Source organism: Arvicola amphibius, chromosome 12, assembly GCF_903992535.2.
Source record: "Arvicola amphibius chromosome 12, mArvAmp1.2, whole genome shotgun sequence".
NCBI classification, from domain to species: domain Eukaryota; kingdom Metazoa; phylum Chordata; class Mammalia; order Rodentia; family Cricetidae; genus Arvicola; species Arvicola amphibius.
The window spans coordinates 11218641-11234902 of NC_052058.2; the positions used below are offsets into that span (position 1 = coordinate 11218641).

Below are 16262 nucleotides of genomic sequence, written 5' to 3' on the forward strand. Positions count from 1 at the left end.
CACTGCTCCATGCTCCATGGCTTCTGCATCAGCCCCGCCCCCTAGACGCCTGCCCTCTGCCATGTTCACCTCCCTGTCTTGCCTTTCCCCAAAAGACTGTGACCCAGGGCATAGAAGCCAAATAACCAAATAACCCTTTCCTCCCCCAAGCTACTTTTGGCCACAGTGTTTTTACCACAGCGAGAGAAACTGAAAGGACAGGCTCTCACTATGTAGTCCAGAGTGGTCTTGTTAGAGCCTGACAGCTGTATCATGACGGGCTCAATGCGGTGGCTAGTTTTATGTCAACTTGGCGCAGCTAGAATCATTGGAGAGGAGAGAGCCTCAGTGAGAAAAACGCCTCTGTAAGATCTGGCTACACACAAGCCTGTACCAGGCCTTTTCTTTTGGGCCACCAACCAGTTCCCAAATCATGTCACAGAGAATTAATATTAGTTATGAATGCTCGGCCTAGTTTAGGCTCATTTCTGGCTAGCTCTTTTAACTTAAATTAACCTGATTCTCTTTCTCCACCTCCTGCCTTAGTGCTTTTTACTTTTGTTTCTGTACGTCCTATTCTGTGTCTGTGGGCTGGCAGCTGCCAGGCTGGCCTGGGCTGTCTCCTTTTCTTCCCTCATTCTCTCCAGCCCCATCTTGTTCTTTCTTAGCCTAGATTTCTCCTCCTGTTTGTTCTCTCTCCCCTCCAACCTCACCTATCCCTCTCCTGCCCAGCTATTGCCCATTCAGTTCTTTATTAGACCAATCAGGCAGACAAGGTGAAACAAATGTAACACATCTTTACATAATGAAACACGTATCCTTACATTGTTAAACAAATGCAGCATGAACAAATGTAACGCACATTGAAATATGCATTAAAATACTATTCCACAACACAAGCCTGTAGAGCATTTTCTTAATTAATGATTGATGGGGAAAGGCCCATTCCACTGTGGATGGTGTCACCCCGGGCTGGTGGTCCTGGGTTCTATACGAAAGAAGGCTGAACAAGTCATGAAGAGCAAACCAGTAAGCAGCACTTCTCTATGGTCTCTGCATCAGCTCTGGCCTCCAGGTTCCTGCCCTGTTTGAGTTCCTGCCCGGCTTCCCTCAATGGACTGTGATATGTAAGCCAATAAACCCTTTGCACCCCAAGTTGCTTTGGTCATGGTGCTTCATCACAGCAATAGAAACCCTATCTAGGATACTCAACTGTCAAACCTCAGAGGCCATTGAAGAAGCAAGTTAGCGTGAAAAGCAGAAAAGGAGATTTAGCCAAATGTCTCCACATTGGGAAGAAAAGCAAGAGGTCTAATGACAAGCCCTCACCCCCTCACCCTAGACCATCTTTTGTGTCCTGACATGAGGTTTAGGTTTAAATAGAGGGAAAAGAGCATGTTTAACTAAGCAATTCTGGTTAAGGTGTGGTCTCTCCCATTGCTGATCCATCAGCGTCTGGGCTCCAGCCCACCTGCAAAATAATCTGATGAGCTGTGAGAACCGTGTGAGAATTGTTCCTGGCAGGCCAGCTCCTCCCCTAACTGCTACCAACCTCGTCTTCCTCCCAGCACAAGCTTCCTGGAAAAAATTTAATTCCTTGGGGAAAATTCTGCCAGTAGTCTGAGCCCTGAAAGGAGGAACATGTATGCCTCCTTAGAACGGCTTTGTCCCTGCCATGACGACCAGACTTTAATGTACCCAGTGTGTGTCACCACACCCTGTAATGGCAGATTAAAAGTTTGTCGGGCTAGGGATGTGGTTCAGTGAAAGAGTGCTTGTCTAGCATGCATGAGCTCATAAAATATTGCAAGCATTTTAGCAGAGTTATTGAAGCCGTGCTCAAAAATGCAGCATTTGGATCTTCTCACACTAATTTACTTTTCCTCCATAACTTATTATAACAAAGGCTCTTAGGAAAGTTTCAGAAAATGTGACTAGAGTCAGGAACGCGAGCCAAAGGAGGCTGTGACAGAGGAGAGTGTGTGCTGGAAAGTGATGGCCCGGGGGTCTGCTCGCACTTGTGTGGGGCAACCCAGAGGCAGTGGGTGGAAGAGTGTCAGCTGCAATTAGCATGCTCATGATCTTCCCATCCACGGGCTCCCCACCCTTGCTGCTGTGAATAGCGCAGCAACAGACACGGATGTGCAGGTGTCTCTGGAGTGGGAAGCAGCTCTTCAAGTATGTATGCCCACATGGATCTTGTGGCAGTTTGGGTTTAGTGTTTTGAGAAACCTCCATACTGATTCCCAGGGCTGTACTAGTTCCCACTCCCCCACAGTGGACCAGACTCGCTCCTTTCCCGTGTCCTTGCAGCATTTGGTGGCGTCCATTTCCTTGAGAATGGCCACGCTGACTGAGGCAGAATGCAATCTCTAAGTCATCTTATGTTGCATTTCCTTAATGGCTAAGAAGATTGAACACTAAAAAACAAAAAACAAAAAAATTGATTGGCCTTTTGCGTTTCCTCTTTGAACCTTCTGTTAATTTCATTAGCCCATTTGTTGATGGGCAGTTTTACATTTTGGTCCTGTCTGGCATAGAGCTGGCAGACTTCCTCCTGTTCTCTGGGCTGTATGTTCACTCTGCTGATGACTTCCTTTGCCGTGCAGACATTTCACTCCATGGAGCCCATTTGCTGACTCTTGGGATGGCTTCCTATGCTGATAGATGTGTAGGAAGTTCTTTACGCCACCTTTTTTTCTTTATTTGTATGAGTGTTTTTTTTTTCTGCATGTTTGTAAATACACTGTGTATATGCCTGGTACCCATGGAGACCAGAAGAAGGGACTTGATCTCTAGAGTTATGAACATTTGGGAGCTGCCACGTGGGTGCTGGTAAGGAAACCCAGGTCCTCATACAAATCAGCCAGTACTCTTATTAATCTCTGAGTAGCTCTCCAGCTGTTCCCTGATGTCTTTTTTTTTCCAACTGTGAGCCAGAGTCTCTCTTTATGCAGTCCTGCTGGCCCTGGAACTTGGCTTGTAAGGCTGGCTTGAACTCACGGAGGTATGCCTGCTTCTGCCTCTGGTGTGCGGAGATTTGAGACTTGCACAGCCACCACCTAGCTTCCCCACAACTGGGTTTGAAAGGCACTCCCTGTGTTCCCTCTAGCAGGTTGAACATTTCAGATTTTCAGATTTGAAATTAAGGTCTTTGATTCATTTAACAGCTGATTTTTTCTGCAAGTTCAGTTATGGATCCAATTTCATTCTTCTGTAGGTACATATCCACTTTTTGCCGATGCTGTTTCTGAGTGGTCTGTCTATTCTCCCCAAGTTTGTCAAATATTATGAGGCCGTATCTGTATGGGTTCATTTCTGGTTCTCATTCTGTCCTGTTGGTCCTGATATCTGTTTTGTGTGTGTGTGTGTGTGTGTGTGTGTGTGTGTGTGTGTGTGTGTATGTGTGTGTGTGCCAGTACTGTGCCATGTGTGGTCACTATGGCTCTTTCTAGTTTCAAGGCCTATGTCACACTCACACCTAAATATGTACAGATATGGAGAGTAAAAGTAAGGGTTGGGGAGTTTGTCACGCGGCCCGACACCTAAGTCTGCTCTCTAGAACTGCGGTGGAGGGAGAGAGCTAATCCCTCAAAACTCTGACCTGCAGACACACACTGCTGGCGTCTCTATGTCTGGCTGCCACCACCACTGACATGACTGTCACAGATGACGAGAAGACCATTTCCTCATGTCTAAGCAAGATCATTTCCCAAGACACACTCACCCTGGCCAAAAAAAGCACCTACTGCCTTTTTGCCAGTCACGGCTTTAGCCTAGACCTGGTTTTAATCTAAAATTAATTAAACTTCATTTAAAACCTGAAATGCTAAAACTTCCAGGTTTTTGTCACTGAAAATTAGTAGGATATGGAACCACAGAATCACATCCTTGGCTTCAGATGAAAATTCAAAGCAGGGCCTCTTACGAAACCTACCCCGAATGCAACACAAGCCGAAGTCGCTTTAGCCCTTTCAACACGCCTGGGTTCTCTTGAGAGAACACCTCCTCAGTGCAGAGGACTCAGACACAGCTCGCCTACCGACTGTGTTCCTGGTATTGCCAGAATCTGAGGGTGTGTGCCGGAGCCTTAGTGATTAGAGTCCTCTATAAACTTTCATGCAAGGAGTCAGGATGACACCCATGGAGCCCTGAGGCCAGAGAGGAACTGTCTCCACACGTATCTGTTTCGTCTTTTCTGCACGTTAGGACACAGGACTCTCCCCAGCATTGGCCAACACTGTGGCTTCGTTCCCTTCCCCACGTCTGTGTGCGGTGCTGTGTCTCTGAATGCAGACGAGGATTCAGTCCAAAGCCGGGTCTCTGCTAAGAACTCTACTGAAAACTGAGGGGGTGGGAACTGTGGAAGGAAAGAAATCGATTGGAGGAGAATTATGGGTCTCAAATTCTACTGCCATGGTGATGTGGGCAGGGAGTGTGCTGGGGAAGGGCAGGGGTACTGAAGCTTTTTTGATCCCTAGGAGTTGCAGTGAGACAGTGGATGGAAAATTCTCTTGCTGGGGCCTACTTTCCAAAGAGTTTCCTCTTTCTCTCTTTGAAAGTCACCTAGCTGGTTGTGACGGTGCACTCTAATAGGATTTGCTGAAGGAGGCAGAGGCAGGAGTTCAAGGCCAGCCTGGGCGACGCATTTAAGGGGTTGGAGAGATCAGTGGTTAAGAGCACTGGCTTTTCTTCCAGAAGTCTTGAGTTCAGTTTCCAGCAATTGCATGGAGGCTCAGAACCATCAGAATCATAAAGGGATCTGATGTCCTTTTCTGGCATGCAAGCATACATGCACATAGAACACTGAGAGAGAGAGAGAGAGAGAGAGAGAGAGAGAGACAGAGACAGAGACAGAGACAGAGACAGACAGAGAGAGACAGAGAGAGGAAGTCTTCTAGACCTGCATTTTTCTTTACAAACATTATTATTATTATTATTATTATTATTAAACAAGTTTTCATTTTAAACAGTCTGGCCTCAGACTCACTATGAAGCTGAGGCTCACCTCCTTTCTCTACTTCCAGAGGGGGGGTTATAGGTGTGCTCCCACACTTAGTCTCTCAAACATGTATGTTCACATATGTTACTTTTCCGCAAGTCATTCACCTGAACTCAGGAGAGGCAGAGACAACACATAGGCCTTTTATCAGTATTTAATACCGTGTGAAAGGGATAGGTCCTTATATGTTATGAGGAAAGAAAGTCCCAGGGAGGGAAGGGAAAAGGATATTTCCGGTTGCTAGCACAAAGATAGCCTTTACTCCCAATCCAGGGTGAGCACTGTTGAGACTTTGATACCTTTCCTTCTTAACTTTCTTTCTATGGTTGAAATCTCTAGACTGAGATTGATTCGCTTTCACTCACTTTCCATCCTCAGGAATGAAGTAATGTTCCTGCCGCTTGTTTTCTAATATTCATTTACCTGCTTATCTAGGATAAAGCTCTAAACAGAACCCAAGCAGGGTGGAGATGCAGTTCACAAGGAAGAGAACTTCCCTGGCATGCACAAGGCCCTGGGTCCATCCCAGCAACACCAAACAAAAACAAAAGATAAAAGCCATCTCCTTACAGGTTAGGACTGTCTTGTGTGCCTCGGTCTCCTTGCCATACGCATAAAAATCAGGAAATGTTTAGTTTATAATAAATACGAGGGCCCACCTCCATCCCAACAAAATGCTCTTAGATTCACTAAAAAGTCACTTGTTTTAGGTATCACTTCGATTATTTTATTTTCTTTGTGATTTTTATCTTTGACATAGATACTTTGAGCTTTCACTCTTCAAACTAAGGCCTAAAGGAATTTAGCCGACAGCACTGGAGTTGCAGATGAAGGAAGCATCAGGTTGCTCCCGGGTATGAGAAGGGATTATCATGCTTCAGACAAACTCATCTGGCTGGAATATCACACGCCTCTCAGCTGGTACAGTGGCAAATGGACGGTGCTCCAAGCTCCTGTTAGTTCATCAGCAGCCCAGTGAGCAAGGGTAAAAGCATCACGTCACACAACAAGAAACAGCACACACTGGCACTGTGTGTGTGCTTATGTGTACAGTACACATATAAACATGTGCACATTATCCAAGCAAGTGAGATATCATTGCCATCTTCCCTAGGGACAAAGTTGAGAGATGATGCCACGATGTACTTCTCATCCAACTTGATTGGCAGGTAAACCGGTATGGACGAGTAAAGCCTGGTTCTCACCCATACCATGTGGGGCATTTCGGGTGACAGCATACTGAGAACAGGCTGTGCCCAACTCTAAATTACTCAATATTATATAAAAAAATGGTTTTAGGCCGGGCGGTGGTGGCGCACGCCTTTAATCCCAGCACTCGGGAGGCAGAGGCAGGCGGATCTCTGTGAGTTCGAGGCCAGCCTGGTCTACAAGAGCTAGGTCCAGGACAGGCTCTAAAAAAGCTGCAGAGAAACCCTGTTTTGAAAAACCAAAAAAAAAAAAATGGTTTTAGGTTGCGTCTTGCCCTAGAAGATCCCATTTTATGTGGTGTCATTTACTTCATTTTGAGGAAGAGGAAGACCGCAGCCCCAGGTAGACCCAATAAACCATACCATCCCTCTTGTGCCACCCATGAAGCGCAGAGTGACAAATTACCTCTTCTTGAGACAAAATTGGAACCATGCAAAAATTTACAGGGACATGGACATGTTAAAACCCTATCAGGAAAGCCAGGTCCGAGAGCCTATCAGATGTGTCAGTCAAGGGGCAGCTTTCTCACCTGGACCCCACAAAGGGATGGACACTTAGCATTATGATGGCATGGCACACACTAGTCTGTCATCTGGTACGGGATGTGTGCATCAGGAGCCAACCAGCAGAGGCCTTTCCAACTGTCACCAGAGCTTTGACTCATCTCAGTGCCCACTGCTGACAAGGCTCATTTGACTGGATTGGAACCTGAAACCTATTGATTCCTGGTCTTGGTCCATTGCCCAGCCTTTCACCATGCATTTGCACTCTTGAGCTCTGCACTCAAACCCTGACTCCAGCAGCAGCTCCCTGGTATTACTCTGTCTCTTTTGTTGTGGTTGCTTCTAATTGAAAATAAAGTTATTTTCATACAATATATTCTTAGCATGGTTCCTTCCCTCAAATCTTCCAGATCCTCCCCACCTCCCTACTCTTCTGACTCCACATCTTCTGCCTTCTCTCTTAAGAAAACAAACAGGCAATTAAAAAAGACAAACAAGGGTAAAATAAAATTAACAAACCAAAGAAAGAAAGCATAACACACACACACACACACACACACACACACACACACGCTGACTGGGGTTTCTGTCCTTCCCAGTTCCCGCAGTCATTCAGTCCCAAAGAAATACACAGAGGTCTATATTAATCATAAACGGTTGGCCTATTAGCTCAAGCTTCTTATTAACTCTTATAACTTACATTAACCCATATTTCTTGTCTGTGTTAGCAATGTGGCTTGGTACTTTTTATCAGTGAGGCCTTCTCATCTTGCTTCCTCTGCATCTGGGTGACGATTGCAGACTGCATCTTTCCTCTTCCCAGAATTCTCCTGTTCTTGTCGCCCCACCTTCCTGGTTGCCCCGCCTATACTTCCTGCCTGGCTACTGGTCAATCAGTGTTTTGTTAAAACAATACAAGACCATTGTCCCACAGCAATTCCCCTCCCCCCCTTTTTCAAAACAAGAACTCTGAATCAAATCTCATTTGTTTAGCTTTCTTCCTCACCATTATCCATAATGACTTGTAACCAACACTCTAAACAAAAACACACATTCATAACTAATTTTTTGGGAATGTGGACATAGTTTTCTAGGCTACTTCCTGCTGATGGAGGCTGCTGATAATCTTATGGGGACCTACAGAAAATTTAAGATTTAAGTCAAGTCCTGACTAGAAAAGTCTATGAGGCTTGATCATTTCAGCCAGCAGTCTTGAAACTGTTTTGGGTGTAGAACTCAGACATCTGGGCCATCTGCTCCTATCAGAGATTTCTCAGGGGGTCTTCCTTGGTCAAACATTACTTTTCTTTATCCAGAATGAATTCATATACTTTCATTTCCTGTGGAAACAAAAGCAAAACCTCTTCTCCAGAGTAGCATAACTTTTGACTTAAATTTTGAAGTCAAGCCATTTTCAAAATACATATGTTGGATTAATCTGGGAGCATTTATAATCAAATGTCTTTTAGAAGCTGTTGCTCCTTCCTCAGTCATCAAACAATTCAAGACAACACAATAACATACAGTATCTCTCTGTGTATTTTCCATCTTTACATGGATTTATTTTAACTCTATTTTTTCTTTTTCTTTTAATTTTTGGTTTTTTGAGACAGAGTTTCTTTGTGTATCATTGGCTGTCCTGGAACTCACTCTGTAGACCAGGCTGTCCTTGAACTCACAGAGATCTGCCTGCCTCTGCCTCCCAAGTGCTGGAATTAAATGTATGTGTCACCACACCCAACTTCTCTCTCTCTCTCTCTCTCTCTCTCTCTCTCTCTCTCTCTCTCTCCTCTTCTCTTTAAGGGATTTTATTCTTTTTCTTTTTTCTTCCAAGCCTAAACATATTTTAAATACACTGTAAATTGTTTAGAGGCTTTTTCATCTGAAACTATCTTTACTGTATCTCTCTTTTTCTGACCGGAGAGTCTTTAATTTGCTAAGCAATATGGCTAGGTTTAAAGCCGTGGCTTTGACAGCTGGATCCAACCCATTCCTTACCTTTCTGAGCATCTAGCCTCATGGCAAAGGTACCAGCCAGAGCCATGTTAATTTCCACAACTCTATAGAGTTTCAAGGTCCCTGCCACCAACAAGAAACATGCTGTCAGCTATTCATGAACACCATGTAAGTGTTTTGTGGTAGGGCTTCTTAAAAGAGAACTACAAAATTTTTGCAGCTAAAGCTAAGTCAGGAAGCCTCTCTTAAATGAGACATGATTGATTCTAACAAAGAGAGGCCACCCAAGAAAATGCTGCTATGAAGAAGCTGTGCTTAACTCTGTTCTTTTGTGTCTAGAATTACTTCCCAAACTCTCTCAGGTTTTAAGTGGATTTAGCTGTCCTGATTGGCACCATTTTGTTGTCAGATGACAGAAGTTACAAAATAATCCCACACTAGTTCAGAATTACATATAATAAAGGGTTATTCATTTAGAGGAGACTCACAGTTCACTGTCTTTGATCACAGTCCTCTGCACAAACAGGGAACAGTAACAGAGTCTAGCAGCTGGAAGCAAGAACTGGAAGCAAGATATTGAGCACACAGTTTACAGCTGCATTTATAGTATAAGAGACCATGCCCAAGTGGACTGGTATCTTAAAGAGTATTGGCTGAAGGAGCTCCCACAGCACCTCCCCTTTTGCTTAATAAGAGAGTTCCAAACTCAATAAAAAACTATATACACTAGGAACAGATATCAAGTATAAGATTAGAATTACAACCAGCAAAAACATTATTAAGCAAGGAATGTATGCTAAATGTTTTAATAAACATTCTATTCTAAGGAATCTATGTCTTGTATTGGAAATAGCTTGGCTAGATCATAAGAGGACAGTAACTACAACTATCTAATCTTCAACCCCATGAAAGGCCTAAGAAGAGAGAGAATATTACTTGAGTAAGCAGGAAGTGCAATCAAACAGCTTCTAAAATGTGTAGTAGATGACAGAGACAACTGGCTGCCTGAGCAATCACCCAAAATCTCATTTGTAATGTTGAAGCATCCAACTTTGGCTAAGGTCTAGAATAACTGACAGACCATTTTCAGCGGCAGGAAAAATTTTCAGAACTATCTTACCCTGTCTTGGCAAGATTTGACAGTCTTTTTTCTCGTATCCTGTTGTCCAGTCTGAACATAGTGCACTTTGTTAGTGGTTGAGGCATGGGCAGTTCATTGCCCAAAGGCTGTTGTGCCAAGAAGAAAACAAACTCCAAGTGGAATGTCTTTGGTTATCAACAATCACTTGGGAATAGATTGGTGCTGCCAGGAGCACCAATCTCATGTCTCATGTCAACAGAATCCTAAGTTATTTAAATGCCATATTCTACAGATCATTGAAGTGGTTGAAGATTACCTATCTATGTAGAATACAATCTCTATGTATCTAAAGAACCTAATTAGTTTGACTAAAAGTATAACAAACATGAATGACTATTGACTTATAATAATATCTATATAACTTAAAAAGTAAGACTTCATATCAGAATATTAAACAGTCTTTAAACAACTGTGCAGTAAAGTTGAACAATGGCCTCAAAATGTAAACAATGCATAAATATCTTGATCAGAGGTAAAAATATATAATGCAATATGATAAATATATTCTAAAATTGTATCAATATACAAAATATCTTAGACAGAGGTAGAAACATGCATGCATATAATCTGATAAAATAACTTTGCATAGGTGTACCAATATTACAAACAGAATAGCATATTCAATATAACAAGTATAATTTGAACTTGTATCAATATGCAAAAATCTTATACCAATGTAAATTGTCCATAATAATAGCTCACAAGTATTCTCTCTATTACTCACTATTATTATTATTATTATGTGAGTAAGTTCACACTAATCTACCTATTATCCCATTCAGTTTTTTTTTAGATCTCTGGGCCTACATAATTTGTGCCCCAACCCACAACCCTATACAAGTAATAATCAACCCCAAAATGGTGTCCCTAACTCTGAGAAAAAACTTTGTTGGGAGAGGGGACATCATCTTTTATAATTGCCTCCAGCTGCAGGGCGATGTTCTTTCCATGGGATCCTGTAAAAGTAAAATAATAGTTAAATTTCAAAATTGCTGTTTGGTATAATTCCAAATGGTCTCTGAGTCAATAGGGTTTTGTTTTTGTTTTGAAGTTCTTATTTGGAATTCTGGCCAGAATGTTATAAAAAGGTGCACTTTTCCACAGCTGGTACCCCAAAACTGGTCTCATAGTAGCGCTATCAGCATCATGATGTCATATCAACCAGGTGGAGTCATTGTTGTAGGGCCCCGTCTTCCTCCTGGAAGCTTCAAAATTACTGCAGGAAAATCTGCTGTTTATTGTAGAGAACTTATACATTATTCATATAGACATATATTCAATGAAAGATATGATATAGACAAAAATGGGCATGGAGAAAAGTAAAATATGTCCTTAAAATCTATCTTTTTATGTCCCATAAAAAACAGATGCCTCTTGACATGAAACAGAAATGCTGAAATTTTTTTAACAACATGCTTGAATTTAGAGGATAGCCATCGTCCAACTCTAAAGCCAGCTCTAACTTTTAAGTAGAGATGTATACATGTCCAGATAATCAGATTTCACCATGCAGATGATACAGCATCATAAGTCAGATTTCTCTGTGCTTGGAGATTCTATCTGGATAATTAGCTTTTCATTTTTAGGCATCTAGATGTCCAAGGTCTCTCAGCTCTTTGAAGATGATTATTTTCCTGCAAAGAAAAGAACAGAACCCTGCCCCAACACTTATAAGGTTTTCTTACCACCTGTATAAAGGTCACCTCTGTGGACGAACTGCCATTTCTCTTTCTCAAGAAGTTTCTCTTTTCAAACCAAATCTTTATTAATTTTGATGGTATCCATAGCTTTTCTTGGCCTGTGGAAACAAGATCAAAATCCTTTCCCCAACATAGCACATCTCCTGGTTTCCATTGTGAGGTCCATACATCCTTGAAATATACTGGCTGATTTAATTCAGAAGTTTTTCTGTTATCCAATGTCTGCTGCTGTTGTTTCTTTCTCATTAGTGTTAAGAAAATTCAAGTTTAGGGGCTGGAAAGATGGCTCAGAGGTTAAGAGCATTGCATGCTCTTTCAAAGGTTCTGAGTTCAATTCCCAGCAACCACATGGTGGCTCACAACCATCTGTAATGAGGTCTAGTGCCCTCTTCTGGCCAGCAGGCATTCACACTGACAGAATATTGTATACATAATAAGTAAATTTTAAAAAAAGAAAATTCAAGTTTAATAAAGCATTATTCAATCTATTTCTGGGGGTATTTTCCATTCCTTTCTGTTTGTTTAGCATATCCTTTATAGTTCAATTTGATCTTTCTATAAATGTCTGACTTGTAAGGTTGTTTGACATACTTGTAATATGCTTTATATTATAATAAGTAAAACACTGTTTCATTTTCTTAGACACATATGCTGGACCATTGTTTGTCTTTATTTGTTCAGGTATACCCATGATGGACGTAACTTCTATTAAATGCATGATTACTGAATAAGCATTTCTGAACTTGTTGGGTCCATGGGTCTACTCCTGCTCCTGGGGTTCATCTTGAGTACAGTTTCTGGCCAGCCAGGTATATAAGGATTTTCCTAAGCTTGAATAAACGACATATGGCTGGTATCCTTTCAAATGACCCAGGTCTCTTGTATGTTCTTTCCATCTCCAGGCCCTTGCCTGGCTCATGAATGGTACAGTGGTATGTGAACTGTACCAAGAGTAATGCAGGAGTTACAGTTGGAGGCCCATCAGCGAGATCAGGAAGTAGGGGACCCCTGAGAGATAGCCCTCGGATGCTGGCCAACAGGTATGAAATTGATGGTGAGGGTGAATTGAAAGTGGGTGCAAGTAATTCTTTTCCAGGATTGATGGGCAATTAATGAGCCAATTGATAGTTCTTTTAGAGAACAAGGCACCGGTATTAAAATTGAGACAGCACAAGAGATTATTAAGACGGTTTTAGAGTTTAGTCCCTGGTTTCTATATATAGGAGGCTTTAATAATACTTATTGGGAACAAGTAAAGTCTGACCTTCAAAAAGCATTGAAAGAGTGAGGGCCAGAAGAATTTCCCATAAAGATATTTTCACTATGACACTTAGTCAGAGATGCTCTTCTCAGTGATGATGAAAAAGTAAAAGAGCAATTGGAGAATTTGACCAAAACCTTTGAGGAGATTCAGGATGTAGAATCTGTGAATTCTATTAAGAGCTTTGAGGAGAGGGAAGTTAAGACTCCTATAACTAAAGTTACAGTCATTGGTAGCCACTATCTGGGTGCTAGGAATCAAACCCAGGTGCTCCAGAAAAGCAGCCAATGGTTTGACTGCTGAGCCCCAAAATGCAATGTTTACGCATGGTACATAAAGTGAGCCAGATGTTGTCTCTGTAGCAATAGCTCCCACAAGCAGTGTTTGAAGAGGATCTCCCGAACTAGTGTGCAGATGCCAGACAGCTTCAATTCTGCCCTGATCTGTAACCAAAGCTAAGTGGGTAGACGTGAATACAGGGAGGGAGGCATGGTAGAAGAGAAGACACTAACAGGATACTCTTTAGCCTGTGTTCATAAAGGGTTCACATCCCCCAGAACCTATTTACAAGTAAAATAATGTGCTAGAAAGAAAATAGTGATACACCTTATAATACATATCAATATTAAACATAGATACATAAATGATTGTGTTGTGTGTCCCACAGAAAATTTGGATAATTGGGGTTATATTTCCTTTGTCACTCCTCATACTTCAGGGATGCAAATATAAGTGGGTGCTTCTAATGTACCAAATTGTGTCAATTGTCTTACTCAGCACTTAATAGGAAACTGTCACCTTCCAGTCACAACAGGGTTGGCACACATAACAACTCACAGAGACTATGGCACCATTCACCAGGCCTACACAGGTCTAAGTTACATGGGGTCCTGGCTCTGAGAGGAGGAAGTAGTCATGAGCTCCCATCCCTAACCACACTTAAGGGCAGGTCCTATGCCCAGCACCAGCTGGCCAACACAAAACAAACTTAATGGTGGGTTTGTAGATTTTTCTATTTGTCTCATATTGCTTTGTTTGGGCATTTTTAAAAATCTTACTGGTCTGGTATTTTTATGGTTTTGGTTGCGTGTGTGTGTGTGCTTCTTGTTCTTTTTCTTTTTTTCTTTTATTGTGTATTATTTATTATTATTATTTGCCTGTTTGTTTTCTAAAAAAAGAAGGTGTGGAGTTAGATGCATAGGAGCAATGTCGGTACCAAATGAGCTTTCTTCTTCACTTTCAGCTATGCCCTGTGTGTTTCTTTCCCCCATAAGATGAACAGAAACAACCTAGTGTATGATGATCGTAACATAAGAAATGCCTTTTTTTCTGAAATTGCCTTTGAGATCTCAGCCAATACCGTCCTTCTGCTCTTTCTCGTGGGCATGTTCTTTCAGGAGCACAGGCACAAGCCCACCAACTTGATAACCAGTCTCTTGGCTCTAAGCCACATAGTGATGCTGCTGGCCATGGCCTTTTTTGCTACAGACATTTTGGGGTCCCAGAGATTTGGGGATAACTTCACCTGTAGATCAGTCATTTCCTTGTATAGGCTAATGAGGAACGTCTTCATTTGTGCCATGTGTCACCTGAGCATCCTCCAGGCCATCATCCTCAGCCCCAGAAGTTCCTCTTTGTCCAAGGTCAAACATAAATCCTTACTTTACAACTCAGGCTGCTTTCTTTCCCTGTGGACTTTCTATATGTCCATTAGTGGTTTCATAAATTCCATTGTTGCCACCCCCAATGTGACTTCACATGTTCTTATATTGGTCACTAAATCCTGTTCTCTCTGACTTTTCAGTGACTTCAGATTGATGTGGGAGAGTCTTCTGTTTGTGTTGATTTCATTGGTTAATAAAGAAACTGCCTTGGCCCATTTGATAGGCCAGTCCTTAGGTGGGTGAAGTAGACAGAACAGAATGCTGGGAAGAAGGGAAGTCAGGCAATCACCATGCCTCTACTCTCTGGGTCAGTCGCCATGAAGCCAGCCACCAGGTCAGACATGCTGAATCTTTCCTCCCGGTAAGCTACCACCTCGTGGTGTTACACAGATTATTAGAAATGGGTTAATCAAGATGTGAGAATTAGCCAGTAAGAGGCTAGAGCTAATGGGCCAAGCAGTGTTTAAATGAATACAGTTTCCGTGTAATTATTTCGGGGCATAAGCTAGCCAGGCGGCCGGGATTTGGGTGGCAGGAACGCAGCCCCCAGCTCTCACTACATCAGATACTTACATTTTGTACTGGCTGTCTTCCGGGATGCCATTCTTGTAGGGCTCATGGTGCTTTCAAGTGTACATGGTGACTGTCTTTGCACAGGCATAAAAGGCATTCACAGTACCTTCATAGCACCAGCATGTCCCCCAAAGCATCTCCAGAGCAGAGGGCCATCCATACCATTCGGCTGCTACTGAGTTACTTTGTGGTCCTGTACTGTTTTGCATTGCCTCCTCCTCAAGAAATATGTGGAATAATGACCCAACTCACCACTGTGTCCAGATGTTTGTGTCCAGCGGCTATGACACACACAGCCCTTTGGTGTTCATGAGCACTGAACAACGTTTAAGTAACTTTTTGAAAACCATGCAAGTTAGACAGTAAAACTGGATTATTCTGTGGTGAACAAGCTTCCTGAACATGAACATTGGCTTCAGGGTAATCGATCATGGCATACTATATATAATCTCTGGGTTAGATAAAATAGACATAGAAACATTTTCTCTGTTAAACCTATTTTTTATGTATGCATCAAAAATACACAGTCTACAATTAAAGATTATGCCATTCTAAAATAACACAAGTTGCTAATAATTTTAGTCGTGGTCAGAAAGAAGACTCAATCATTGTAGCATGGAGTAGCTTACATATTAGATGTGAGAATTTACAACACTTTTAATACATCACTAGTCATGGTGATCTGTATTTCATTAACTAGGTATATAAATATCATGAATCAACATGCTATTTACTTTGACCTACAGATATAACAAAAATCCTATAAAAATACATATGGCTTTTTTTATAGAAACATGTCTGAAAATCCTAAATCCCCCATATGACGACACCCCTTTTGTTTAAGGGTGTCCTGCTAAATGCAGGTGCTGCTACCATGACAGTGTTAGAGGGAAACACATCTATGACCTTAGCACTTGGGAAGTGGAGCCAGAAAGACCAGGTATTCAAAGCCAGATTTAGCCACATAGTGAGTTCAAGGCCAACCTAGGCTACATGAGACCCTGTAGAAGGAGGAGGAGGAGAAGGAGAAGAAATTATTAATCAATGAAGGCTCTTCCTTTGTGATTCAAACTCAAATTTTACACATGAAGAAGCCCCTCATCATATATCAGTGCCTTAGTCTTGCAATTCCCACAATCCAAAAGTTCCAGATTTTCCAGGAGCATCTCGAGTCTGAAGTCATGCGAGCATCATAAAGCACCTTCAGAAATACATAAATCGCAGAAAGCAACCACTGATCAGATACAAAAGATTTTCTCAGGGTTTAGGTGCAC

The 16262-nt window shown here is 42.1% G+C and overlaps 1 protein-coding gene and 1 pseudogene across 9 annotated transcripts in view; one reads left to right on the forward strand and one right to left on the reverse strand.

Annotated features, from left to right (window-relative positions):
* Dusp10 (dual specificity phosphatase 10) overlaps positions 1-16262 on the reverse strand; it is a 550627-nt gene that overhangs the window by 149434 nt on the left and 384931 nt on the right. The gene's annotated exons all lie outside the window — the stretch shown is intronic.
* LOC119827585 lies at positions 14026-15354 on the forward strand (annotated as a pseudogene).